Source organism: Sinocyclocheilus rhinocerous, unplaced genomic scaffold, assembly GCF_001515625.1.
Source record: "Sinocyclocheilus rhinocerous isolate Xijiao unplaced genomic scaffold, SAMN03320098_v1.1 scaffold3355, whole genome shotgun sequence".
NCBI classification, from domain to species: domain Eukaryota; kingdom Metazoa; phylum Chordata; class Actinopteri; order Cypriniformes; family Cyprinidae; genus Sinocyclocheilus; species Sinocyclocheilus rhinocerous.
The window spans coordinates 336,699-350,991 of NW_015665856.1; the positions used below are offsets into that span (position 1 = coordinate 336,699).

Below are 14,293 nucleotides of genomic sequence, written 5' to 3' on the forward strand. Positions count from 1 at the left end.
GCGCCATTCATTAACACATAGACACGCAGAATTCATATTTAAATAGTCGTTTTGCGGCTTAATATTTACAAATACTAGTGGGAGTGCGCATACGTGTGTGTGAGTGTGTGTGTGTGTGCGCGCGCATCGGGGCGGAACTCCGCTCTGCGTTATACAGAGAGCGCGACCATAACATAGAGACCGAAATGACATGCCTTCGTGTAAATAAGATAAATAACATAAGGCTATTTAGTTTGTTTAATAAAATAACAAGGTATAGACCCGTTCTATCGGAAAGGTAACTTTAAATTACTTCTGTTGTGATCTGGTGATATAGAGAAAATATAATTAAATAAAATTAACTTGACCTTCGAGGGGGGTGGAGGGTGCCGTTGGTTGGGGCGGGCCGCCCCCCTAATATAATGGCAGGGGAAACACTGGTGTGGTAAATCGGACGGCAGTACGCCGGAAGAAAGGAAGTGGGTCAGACATAATTTTTTTACCACTTCTTACGTTTTTGTTTGTAGAATCCCTTTTTTTGAAAGGAGTTTTGTTTGGTATAATTTGTATCTTAATTTTAATATGTTTTTTGTTGGTCAATTATTTACCTAAATAAATAAGAATGAATAAACGTTTCGTGGAATGAAGTGCGTTCAAGACAAAGCCCGCTACCATGCTTCCACGGCCAAAACAAAGGCCGGAACATGTATTATTTTATTAATTTACTTATTTATTTCATGCTATTTACAATGAAAATGCTATAATTTAATAATTGACACCCCTCATTTAATGACACCCCTCAAGTTTTCATCTGGATAATCTGTTAAGCGAATCTGAGTGGCTGGCCTTTTACTCATTTATAAAATGTTTCTCTCTCCATTGTGTGATATTAGACATCTTGGAACATTTATGCTGCTACTGAAATATGGCTTTAATTCATTCAGAGGTTAAATAACGGAGAGCGATTCAAGAACATTGGCAAAGGAGTAGCCATCGAATTTCTCTAAATGTGCAATTAACCCCGACCTGCAATGCACTTTCCAGAGTTATCGTACACTGCAGGAGGTTGTTAGAAAGGCAACAGTGTCATACCTGGAGCAAAACTGGTCTTGCCGTAATATCGGACAACCCCTGTCCTTTGTCCCACCACCAATACACGCTCCCCCAAATGCACCTCTAGGCTCTCTTGTGTTGTGCTGCTGGCTGAAGGGGTCCTGCTGCGAGCAATTACTGATGAGAAAAAAAAAAATGTATCCAAAACATCTTAATCTCTTACAGATGCACTCTATAATTGCTATCCAATGTAGTTATCATTGTTTACAAAAGAAAAAGGAAATTAAAAAAGAAAAATGAATACTACGGAAACCTAAACACAGAAATTATGCCAAAACATCAACTTTGAAAAATTACCACTATATGGATGAACCTTCTACTATTAATATCCGTTTAAAAACATTACGCATATTATACTCAAAATATAGGAGGGGGTAGGGGAAGTTGCATCAGTTAATGTATCATAATATTATACATTAAAATGTTAATTGTATAGTAAATTTCATGTGTCCAGTGACCAGATATGTAGAAAGGTTACTTGGAAAAGGTTACAAATACTTGGGAAAGTTACAGACACTTAGACGCATTGTTATGCTAAATACTTGCAACATGGCAGTAAGTAAGTAAATAAATAAATATTATTACAGTTTTTAAATGAAGAAAATGTCTTCAAATAATCTGAGAGAGTGCAGGAAATGATCAAGGATTGTCCCTAAGAAAAAATAAAATAAAATAAGAAGCTACTGTAGCTATGCAGATTTTGTAGAAATGCAAGGAGGGAGAAACTTTAAACAACATTAAACCTTCTCATGCTTCTCAAGTTTATGGATATCTGTAAATGCTGTGAATAGTGTACAGCAGAACAAGACTCAGCAAAGGGATAATGCGTTATTAAGTTTTTTTTTGATGATCTACTAATTTATGTTTGCTGTGGGATTAGTCGTTGCCCTTGTGGGTGATGCAAGACTGTGTTAAGAATCTGATCCCTCCTCAGGGTTTATTTTGTGATAATGTTAATGGACATTATTATTTACAAATACAAAATACTATTTACTGTAGATAGTACCGTAAAAACTAGAGTTTGCAACAAGGACGTACCAGAGTGTGGCGTGGCGGTGAGGGAACGGGAGGGAGGAGGAGGAGTAGATCTGGTGCTAGGAGGGGTCCGTTCCTGCCATGGCCGCAGCGGTGGTCTTTGACGTGGGAGTGGCCGCGGTGGTCGCCTGGATGTTTGTCTGGAGTCCAAAGAGGAAGAGGAGGTGGAACAACTGCGTGAAAGAAGACCTGTACAGACAGAAAGAAAAGATAGAGTTGAACTATAACAAATCCATCCATCGTCTCTCAGAATTTAACATTTCTTGGAGGTGCCACTGATTCTTAAGGGGAAAGTGTACAGAAACTGCAGAAAAAAAAAAGCTTTCATGATATGATGCAGACAATAAATCACGCAGAATAAAATTGTATAGAACAGGAAAATTACTCCCAGTTACCATTAACCTCTCCTCCTTCTTGCCTAAATAATATATCATGCAAGGGAAATCACTTGCGCTCCACTTCTATTGGTATTCGCCACGTTGTGTTACTCATTTGCATAAAGGTAAACTTTAAAGGTCCCATATTTTACACCTTTCTGGAGTTTTATTTTAGGTTTTGATGTCCTTAAGAATATATATTTGTGGTATAAGTACCAAAAACCATCTCAATATATTTTTACAGCTCCTTTCTCAGGAGCTCTGCTGAGAACAGGTCGATTTTGGCCTGTCTAATTAATATTCATGAGCCTCTCTTCTGATTGGCCTGTTGTCTTCTGAGTGACGCACAGGCCAGGTCAACCACAGGTAACTAGGATCAGCCGACGTCACAGCGCTAGCGGGAGGCAGCAAAACAAAGAGGAAACTGGAGGCGACCCATTCAAACCAGCGCAGATTCGGCTACATAAGGAGGTTAAAATATCATCTTGTGATGTTGGGTGCCAGAATCGACGTAATACAGCCTCAAATTAGAAATTTGATCGCATATCTGCTGCCACTGCCAGACAAAAAAACGACGACAGCTGTGGTTAAACATGATAAAACGAGCAGACTGGACAGAAACGACCGTCAAAAATGCTCGCGTTTGCAGCACACACTTCTTATCAGAAAAGGTTAAATAAAGTATTGTCGTTTGTTGTTATGGGCGCGTCTACAGATTCCTTGCCATATGTCTATTTCTTGCATCTCACGACTATGTCGTGTATGAAATAATGTCTGTGCATGTGTATAAAACAACAAACTGACAATTTATATATAATCATTTGTAATTGTATATACATTGTTGTGATTAATTGTGGCTGGAACAATAATGTTCTGTGTGAACGGCTTGGTTTCAGTTTTGACGTAAACAACTTATTCTCCGTATTGATGTTCTCTTTTCCCGCAATGTTTGTAATTAACAACGCAGCAGCGCCGCATCTAGTGGCTTCAACTGGATAAACTAACTTACATCGTCATTGCATCTCGTGCGCCACTGATAAGGCTGCCTCCTTAACGCACACCTAAAATTCGAATGCAACATTTTTGCATTCGAATGTGGATTTTTATTTTAAATTTGACGAATATTCGAAATTCGATTTTATTTATTTTTTGACAGCCCTAATCCACACTGGTTGCTGCCACTCATGTCACGTCATACTGCCAACTATCACTGAAAATTACTGACTTCAGGTCACTTTGTCACTGCAAATAGCTGTCAGTGTGAATGTCGCTTGATGAGCCAAGTGTTAAAGGTTCATAACTCTGCAATCAGTAATTGCAGGAGAAGCATTACATGAATTAGCACTAGAATTCAGCTAAGCTCTATAATGTCACTAAGTGGTCAAACCAATTAAATAATTAACCAGTGATTATCATACTAAATAATTAGCATGGAAAACAGGTGCAAAACCTCTACAAATATGAGCAGCACAAAAATCAGTCCATGCACTGAAAAAATAAATATTAAAACTGAACAGGCACAAGTATCTGACATAGCAATTGAGGCTTGCCAACATCTAAAGGTCACGTGACATGCTATGAGAATGCTGCTAAACAACGTGCTTCCCAGCTGACTTCAGACTGAGTGAATTTCAAACTATTTATTTTGGCAGAATGACAAAACCTCAAACGCCATTGGAAAAATAACAGAAAATAATATTTCTATTTTTATTTACTACAGATTAATGGAAGAGTGGCCATATTAACACTATGTTAATTCACAAAATTTGGGGCAAAGCCATTAATCACCTCAGTGTTGGTTTTCATAAAATGTTTACACTACAAATCCACATGCAGCTAAAAGAAAATGCTACATAAAGTCTGCAATTCTTTGAACTAGGCATTTGACATTAATGTTGAACTGTGTAAAATAAAATAAAATATAAAATTATAAAAAATACAAATTATTGTCAATGAAATTCTGATCCCTAGGTATGGCTCAGATCCCTCTCCCAATGCAAGCCTATGGGATTTTTCATCTATTTTATCGTCTACCAAATATAAATGGTAGATGGCTTTGAAAAACCATATCACACCTCTCTTCAACGAGCCACATGATTTGATTTACCATCCATGTCTTTAGCTCAGATGGTAAAAGGTAAGGTTTAATACATAAGAGTAAAAAGTTTGTTCAAAGTTGTTCCTTTAAAACTAATAAAAACAAAAATCTACCAATAGACACTAAATGCAAAAGTCACTTTATTTAATTATTTTAGCATTCCAGGCCTTTAATATGGAGTCTTTGAAGCCTGTCTGAGTTCCAGCCAAATGTTAATCTTGTGGAACCATGGGAAAGTGCCCAAGCCTTGGCAGAGCACTGCAGACATCTAACAAGACCTAAAAACATTATCTACTGCACTTAAAGGACCAAGAAATAGGCCACACGAGAGAAGCAGCTTTAACCTTCCAGCCCTCGGAAAGCATTTTGGAATGAGGGCTCTAATTAAGCCATCATATTCACAGACCTTCATGGGCTAAAGAGTTCATTAATTAAACAAGTTTAGAGGCTAATTGATAAGCGAGAGCCAAGACTTTTGGAACAGGCGGTAATGCCCCCAAACACAGTCTGCTGTTAAAATACAAAGTCCAAAAATGTTATCTCAGACCAATGTATTAGCCCACCCTCATTTAAGAGGTGGCAGTGGTGCTGGAGGAATGAATTAAATTCCAAGGACATCTTTTAACTGTTCTTGGAGGTAGAGACGTATGAAAAGCAAACGACTAAAAGGTAGAGTTAAAGGCATACTTAGTACCATTATATAACATAACATCAAAATACAATATCATTGTAGTGATTGTCAGTGAAAGAAAATTTCAAAGATAAACAATTTACTGTTTAAAATGATATTAAGACAAAAACATTTTTAACTGTTAATGGAACTTTTCCTTAAATAATGTGATGAACTGTACCTGTGCATACTTTGCTCTATATGTGAACCTGAGGGGGCTAACTAGATATTCTTGAGAATCAATGTAAAGATAATGTGTTTGTTCATAATTAAACTCCACAGAGCTACCTTTTAATTTAAGGCCCCATTAAATATTTATTCCCCGCTAAATTTTGTTTTCCATTTTATTAATTAATTTATTTATTTTATGTATGTATGTATTTATGTATGTATGCATGTATGATTCTATGTATGTATGCATGTATGTATTTATGGATTCTGTGTTTTATGATTAAATACAAATACATCATTAAAAATTGTCTAATTAAATGAATTAATAAAACTTTAACAATTTGATTAATCTTTTAAAATGTAATGAAATGAAAACATTTAATGTACAACATTTAATGTAATGTATTTTTTTCAAATATAATGCTGCACAACAGCACTGTATAACTGCATAAATTAATAAAAAACAAACACCTTGGTTGTATATTCCTTAAAAAAATATAATATTATCATTAATACTTAAAGGGGTCATATGATGCGATTTCAATTTTTCCTTTCTCTTTGGAGTGTTACAAGCTCTTGGTGCATAAACAAGATCTGTAAAGTTGCAAAGACTAAAGTCTCAAAATGCGATGCAATGCAACGCAACGCGTAAAAAGACAGTATCATTATAAAGTCATTATAATCAGTAATTATGTCCCCACTGGATGCAACAAATGCCTCGTTTGTAATGGGTTTTCATGTTTTTGTCTCGTCGCTCCGGCCGGACACGGCATCGACAGTATGGTGAGGGGCGTAAGATTTCCGTCTCACGCTTGAGGTATTCGGCCAATCACAACGCACTGGATAGCTGGCCAATCACAGCACACCTCGCTTTTTTAGACCGATGAGCTTTGTAAAAATCGACGCGTTTCAAAAAGGCGGGGCATAGAGGAGAAACAATAATGTACAGTATGTGGAAAATAATGTGTTTTTTTACTTTAAACCACATAAACACATTTCATTACACCAAATACACAAAATAATGTTCTTTTTAGCAGCATCATATGACCCCTTTAAAAGTAATAACAGTAATAGTAAAATATTTTTGTCATAATTTCTTTACGTTAAACCAGACTTTTATTTTGACGGGTTGTCGTGAAGGTCTTTCAGTTTTACTTTCAGTTTCAGTGTGTATTTGACTGTTATTTTTCTCAAATTAAATGTTGTAAAGCTGGTGAAGTGACTCTCAGAGCAGCTCTGGACATTAGGTTCACAAGTGTGCATGTGTTCATATCTCATATATTGAGACGCAGATGCTGAAATCACTCTGGGCGTCACGTGAGTTTGAGTTCGTCTATCAGATGAAACTGTGCCATTCATTTACACAGAGACTTATTAGCAACAGACACTGACTGGCTGTCTGTCTGTTGCATTTATTTCTGCTGTTACATTAATCCATATCCAGTAAAAATGTCCAGAGCTTATTATCGTTATCGGAATACATTTTATCGCAACCTCAATATAACATTGTTTATCATGCAGCCCTATGTGGAATTACATTTCATACAATCAGTCTTTTCAAATACTTTTAGAGTTTGGAGGCCACAGTTGTTCAGCATTGTATAAATCATGTAAAACAGGGTAAGTGCATCATGTTTGACATCACAAAAACAAAAGCATCAGAATCATTAGTTCTGTACACAAGGCTCACACAAAGAAGCAGCATCTATTGGAGTGTTTCGACACGCAGTCCCCAAGGAACCCCTTAAAATGCTAATATATGCACAGTCATCCCTGACCTGTACAAACATTGTTAAGACTAACCAGTTCAATATTAACACTGGAATAAATACCATGAACAGACAGACATTACTAAAACAGTGGAAACACTGCAGTTCATGTTATACTTGACTAGAACAAAAGTCTGATAAAATATAAGCAAATGTTTAATAAATTAAACAGGTAATTATTAAAACAATAATTAGTATAAACAAATCCTCCACGAACTAATATTTAAGCAATTTCACAATTAAGTAGTGCATATTTTAAACAAACAAATCAATCAATCAATCAATCAATCAATCCAAGATCCAGATATTTGAGAGACAGAAACAAAGAGACACACAACAGAAGTCATGTGGTTATGAAGAGCTGTAGAGTGAGACACTACAGATGAAAATGAAAATAATAAAAGTATGGCTGAGATTTGTTGGGAACATTAGTCAAGCAGACAGTAACGCTTTTAGTTTCTTATATGGTCTCCGACTCACAAGAAGAAATGTAGAACATATTTATTCTCAACATTTTCTCTGTTGCCCTTCAAATACATATGCTACATAGTCAAGAAAACAGATTTTCACTTTAAAAGGTTCTAATTAACTTTGCCCTGGTGAATCCTGAGGAGAAGCAATTTCGGCATCTTTAGAACATAAAGCTTGAAAACAATTGCACATTGTGCTGTGCTAAACATAATAAACACTAGAATCACAAGTAGCAAAATGGAAATTAATTATAAAAGTGTCCATGAAATCTGGTTCAGTCAATTCAAATGGGGTACGTGGAGTGTTTTAAAGATGCCCAAAATGAGAGCACAACATGCACAGCACAGTCTTATGAAGTCATTCTTATGCAGCCAAAACATTTATGGCCCACCCTAAAGCTAAAGCATTAAACGTGTGCTAGACTCAACATCTGCCTTTATGGATCGCATTGCTCAAAGAAATACCCTTTTATCATACTGAAATCAACAAAAGAATTCAATTTAATTCAGATATCAATATGTATCGCGATATAATTTTTTTCAATAACGGTGATATGATTTTTAAACACATTTCCGATATTTCGATATACATTACCAGTGTTTCCCATACATTGATTTATTTGTGCCGTTTGACTTCGTTGAATAAACATGAGCACTGCACGTTTCAAAATCATAACACGGCGCAGGTGTTTTATATGAATGTATCTCTGAAGGGAAAGGACTGTCTTCAGAAAAGTTTCGATGGCATTTTCATTTGATCTGATAAATAAGCTTTCATGAGCGGAGCTGCTTTGATTACAGCCATTACTGGAGAAACCGCTAGTTTTATCACTCTAAAAGCGCCTCCTGCTGGCAGAGAATGAGTTTTCATTTTAAATAAGCCCGTCTCCAGCAACATTTCCAGTTTTTGTTGTTGTTCAATTTTTTTTTTCTGCAGCGACTCAGAGAACTTTTCATCCCCTTTTTCTGGCTGAAGCACATTTGTTTCAATCTATAAGAATAATCAGCCTACACTACCAGTCAAAAGTTTTTGAACAGTAAGATTTTTAATGTTTTTTTTTGTAGTTTTTTAAAAGAATTCTCTTCTGCTCACCAAGGCTGCATTTATTTGATCCAAAGTTTTCCGTACCCACTGTATATATATATATATATATAAGTTCTCTCAGTTTGCAAATTATATGGTTGGAGATCTTTTAATGTAAACTTTTTTTATTTTATTATTTGTTTTTTTCTTGAAAAATGATCCTCCACTAAATATCAACAGTTTACAACAAAAGGAAATTGAGATGGTTATACAACCACATAAAAATATAAAGATTTACTACAGTACAAAGGGTTACAGCGATAACAAACCCACCACTTCTCCCTCGTTCTTTTTCATGACAAATTACTGCCAGTCTGTTCAGCCTGATGTGAGAACTGCTCATTAAGTTTGGCTTCATTGGACAATCAATCAACGGGGAACATGGAAATCCACCACGGTCCACTATTCAAATCACCTCAGGAATAGAAGTGAAAAAGAAACACCTTGAAACGGCACTGATTAGAGGACAACATGCAGCTGTCGTTTCTTCTGTGGTGGCCGAGAGGACGGTGACATCGTTAAAGTGTCATTTTAAAAACAACATGTTGCTTGGATATGGTTTTTGTGAACATGTTGGAGGTGCATGCAGAGGCATTCTGGTAATTGGGTGTTTGAATGTGCGTCACATTTGAAGTCAGTCCACGAGTGACTCACAAGTGCCATACAGAGCACGTTTTCTGTCGCCTTCCTTGGATGTGCATATTAGACTTAATGCACACAGTGTGACTCAAACTCTCCCAACCAAAATGAAAGAATGAAAATGGAAAATGCATGAAGGTGCAGACAAGAACATGACAAAGAGGTTTAGGAACAATGCTGTCGATAAAATATAATTTTGCTTCTCTGAAAAGCTGTGATAATTCTTTCAGGTTTTACAACTCTATGCCAGATTTTAAGATAAATTTTCACAAAATATTAGAGATAAATATTCACAAAGATGTAAATGATAATCTCATAAATGTGTGAAAAAATGTCTGAGTGCCCCTGCCTTAAAAAATAAATAATAATACTAGAAAAAAAATATATTTAGCTAACTAAAACCAATTTCTCTTTTTTATTTAGTCTAATAAAATAACCAAAAGTAAAAATTAGTAAAACTATCGAGAAAAAAAAATTAAACTAATTAAAAACAATGAAAACTCATGAAAAAGTAATTTAAATGATGGTGATAATGGTGATGATAAAATAAAATTGAAAAAAAAAACTAATACGAAATATTTAAAGCTATAATAGTATCTCAGCGATACTAAAATAAGCACTGTGAACTAACTGAAAACAATAATTTATTAATAATAATAATAATAATAATAATATTTACACATTTATATATAGTTAATAAACAGTTAAGCATTTCAGGACATTAAGAATTTTTGCATTGTGACATTTCATGACAATTGAGCAAATGTTGCCGTAGAACAAACATTTGTCGTATTACAATGCCTTAAGGGCTCTTCATAAAAGTGCTATTGCCACACAAAGCTATTGAGATCCATATGTCTGCATTTAGCGGTCTGAGTGGACAATACCTGGGCCCTGGAGGAAGACACAGTGGAAATGCTTGTCTCTGAGATAAAAGGAAAACAGATCAACAATGTAACACCAACCTGGTAAAGACCAGCCAACACTCAGCAGGCCACACAGAAAGAGCAATGGAACGTCTCTAGTGTAACAGAGGTGATGAGAGGAACTGCTGTTTATCAGCATTAGTGCACTAATGGAAGTCTGTGAGGGTACACTACCTCTTTCCGCAGACGTATCTTATGAGAAATGAGAGTCCCAGCAGATTACAGGATATCTAGGTCTTACATATACTGTACTTAAATCTGATGCCCTTAGAACTGTGTGTGGGTGATATGTTTATCAGTTTTTTTTTTAACACATTAGCATTTTTCTTTTTATATACAGTACTATGTGTGCATGTGTGTGTGTGTATGTATGTGTTTGTTTGTTTATTTACTTATTCATTCATTTATTCAACATCATAATTTAAGAATACGATATTTTTGGTCCTGTCACTGGTCATGATTATTTGCGTTTAACTACTTTTATTAAAATCTTTGTTTCGTAGTTAATTTCAATTGGTCCAAATGGTTTCAAAATGTAGGCTAGAATATGATAATATGAAAATAATCAAATCCATTATGAATATGCTAGTATCATATTAGCAAGAGATGTTGTTTTGAAAATCAGCACGACTTTGATTCGCTCGCAGATAACTACAGCCAAGCTGATATTCATACAGCAACATTGATTTTCAAAAGAAAGACGGCAAGTTTAATATTGCTTTTATAAAATAGTTCAACAAAAGGAAATACAGTATTGTGTATCCTACATTTTAGACAGTACTCTTGATTCGTCTATTTTTGCTCTGCATACAAAAATAGTGCAAACCACTGCATGTCTCAAGGCAATACAAAGTAGTGACATTTAGTCCCTGAATTATTTTTTAAATGAATTAGTTGAGTGAATGATTCAGTGATCCACTTAATTATTATAAAATACTGGCCTAACAATGTAACGCACAGAAAGTGTCAAAAAATATGTCTATAACCTATATAACCTAGCTATTTGTTTTAGTATAAATATTCCATATGGTTCACAAAACCATCACAAATAATGATCATAAAGAAATGATCAAAAATTATTTCCTAACACTCTAAAATAATTTTAGAATGAATATGCCATCACAACAGGAATAATTTTCAAAAGTATTTGTCGCCTTCCCTTGTACGAAATCCCTCTGAGGTTTTCTGTCATGTATGATAATACATGAAGACTTTAAATGAGTCATTTGTCCTCTTTCATTTGTATACGTGACAAAAGCAGAGTTTATGCATGTTAGTGTGATTCCCTCCACACATCGGTGGGTGTCACATCTGTATAAACGGGCCCTGGGGTGAACGCTGTTATGGCACACAAGTGATATTAACTCCCTCAATGATTCCTCAGTGCTCACATGGCTTTTTATAATCCCTACAACACCAAAGGGGACAGAATAAAGCGGTAACGCCAACTGCTTTATCACCACCGTCGCGGTTCACACTTGTGTAAGTTTATTTATCAAGCAGGTCCTCTGGGATGGTAATTAGTTTTGAGTCTGTGGTGGCCGCTGGGTTCCTCCTGATATTGGGTTTGTGAGCTGTAAAGGGGATCATTAAGCAACCGGGTCAATGAGAGATGTACCTGTGTTGACCTTGGACGTGACTCGTGCCAAGTCAATCCGTCTTGGGTGGGGAACGGGAGCGGTGGGCTGGCGGGGACTGCTTTTCCGGTGTTCTGATAGTTTGCTGACTTTAGAAAGGGGGGCGAAGATTCCTGGAGAGGGACAGAAAGAAATTATTTTGTTGAGAACAGACATCGCCAACTATATACATTACATATGTGAAGATTAATATTATGTGTGTCGATATCATAATTGAAATGCGAATTAAAATTTTGCCTGCTAGGGTGCAATGTAACATTGTGAGAAAAACTATTGCTACATATGACGAAATATCATCAGGGGTGCGTTTCCCAAAACCAACTAGCTAACTATGGTCGTTAGTTCTATTGAACTGCATTGGTAATGACGGAAATTGCGACCATAGTTGTTTTGGGAAGCATGTGACCGATAAAATGCCACTAAATATTCAACATAGAAAAAAAAAAAAGAATAAACAAACAAACATACAGTATCTCACCTTCGGAGACTGGGCCGCAGGGCAGTATTCCAAAATAATAACGACCCCAAACACACCTCCAAGACGACCACTGCCTTGCTAAAGAAGCTGAGGGTAAAGGTGATGGATTGGCCAAGCATGTCTCCAGACCTAAACCCTATTGAGCATCTGTGGGGCATCCTCAAACGGAAGGTGGAGGAGCGCAAGGTCTCTAACATCCACCAGCTCCGTGATGTCGTCATGGAGGAGTGGAAGAGGACTCCATGGTTAATTCGTAAAAAACTGACACTCACAAATCACTAGTTATGCTCAAATGTTGCTGTTTCTTACTGTCACAACTGTGGCTGGTTAAGACAAGCAATAAAATTGAATAGAGACTGGTCAATGATTTATCACATTTTACCTGGTTATCTACTTAGTAAACATTAACCATTACTAGTTAAATATTATTAGAACACACTTGTCAAAGTCATAGCTGGTTTTGGAAGAGACGACTAATTTTTTTGGTGCTTTGTTGTGCCCAGTTAGCTGGTTAGTGAAATTACACTGACAAGTTAACTACATATGCTTATATACCATCATATTATAACTGTCAGAGATATGGCAGGTCAAGACAAAAAAAATCAGATTAATGCACAAAAAAGACAATTCCTTGGTGATCTATCATGTTGCCTCTGTTTTACTAGTTCGCAACATTACACTCAGTGTGTGTGTATATGTATATATATATATATATATATATATATATATACACATACATACAATCTGTTTGGAGGCATGTCTAGAGGCTCTGGAACAACATCAGCCGGACACTGGCCCTTATCATTCTAAAAAGATAAGGTACAATGAAAACATGTCTAAAAACACAAAAATGACATGCATAAAAACATCCTAAATGAAATAGCAACAGGTTAAAGGAAAAACCAACATAAAGTGTCTTAGTAAGGTGTTGGGCCACCACATGGCATCACAGAATCATCATAAAACAAGGGAGATCTCTCAGAACAACTTTGTATTGATTTCCAGGATGGATCTTCCTTTTATTTATCACCTGTCTGTATATACCACGAGTCAGCTTTAAAGAATCTCCAGCTAACAAGCTACTTATAATGTAAAGTAGTTAAGCTGCGGTCAAACAAATCTTTTAAAAAAAGTATGTGGATTCACTACCAGCAACTAACATAACGTGTCTAACTAAATTGAAGCTATTTAAGGAGATTTTTTTTAAATCATGCAACTGATGTAAATTTAGTTATTATTAAAAGCAATACAGAGATTATTTTATTGTGAGGGTGGCATGGTGTAGCAGATATTGCTAAACAAATTCAACAAAAAAACAAAACAATCTATTGCAAAATGCTGCAGGCTGCTTAGAGAGTTCACTATTGATTGCTGGCTTGATTTATTTTTTATTTTTTTCATAAAAAGATAATTTCAATGCAGCATTTAGTCATGCTAAACTGCTACCTGTTAAAGAAAACAGATTCTTTATTGGAAAAGCTACACTATGTTGTAAACAGCTCGGCTGTCATGCTATTAAAAATAAGTGTTACCTTATTTTCAAGAATCTTTTTATTTTTTTTAATCATCTGAAATGTGCTGCGACTTATATTCCAAAGCAGCTTATATAATGCAATTATAACTTATGCCCACAAAGCATGTGCAAAGTGCACACATTTGGATTCGTGCCGAATGAGAGAGGTTACATGAGCCCAAGTTTATTTCTATGGCACATTTCCCACACTTAAAAATGTTTAACAGTATGTCTCATCAGCCCCCTCCAGCCAAACAGCTCAATACCTCTACTGCAGCACGGCTCAACACCATTTTTAAATGTATTACACAGCCAACTGCCTGAGTAGTGGACT

At 35.9% G+C, this 14,293-nt stretch overlaps 1 protein-coding gene across 4 annotated transcripts in view; it reads right to left on the reverse strand.

The window, feature by feature from the left end:
- The window catches only part of LOC107731604 (CAP-Gly domain-containing linker protein 4-like), a 54,325-nt gene extending 42,249 nt beyond the window's left edge, over positions 1–12,076 (reverse strand). For 2 of the 4 annotated variants that reach the window (XM_016542723.1, XM_016542722.1), the window contains exons 1-3: positions 11,950–12,076; positions 2,131–2,316; positions 1,072–1,209 (exon numbers count right to left, since the gene is read on the reverse strand). The gene's annotated coding sequence lies outside the window, so the exon portion shown is untranslated. Of the gene's footprint in view, positions 1–1,071; positions 1,210–2,130; positions 2,317–11,949 lie in introns of those variants that run through there. The other 2 variants (XM_016542726.1, XM_016542725.1) reach the window with 2 other exon arrangements.
- Positions 12,077–14,293: the final 2,217 nt, after the last annotated feature.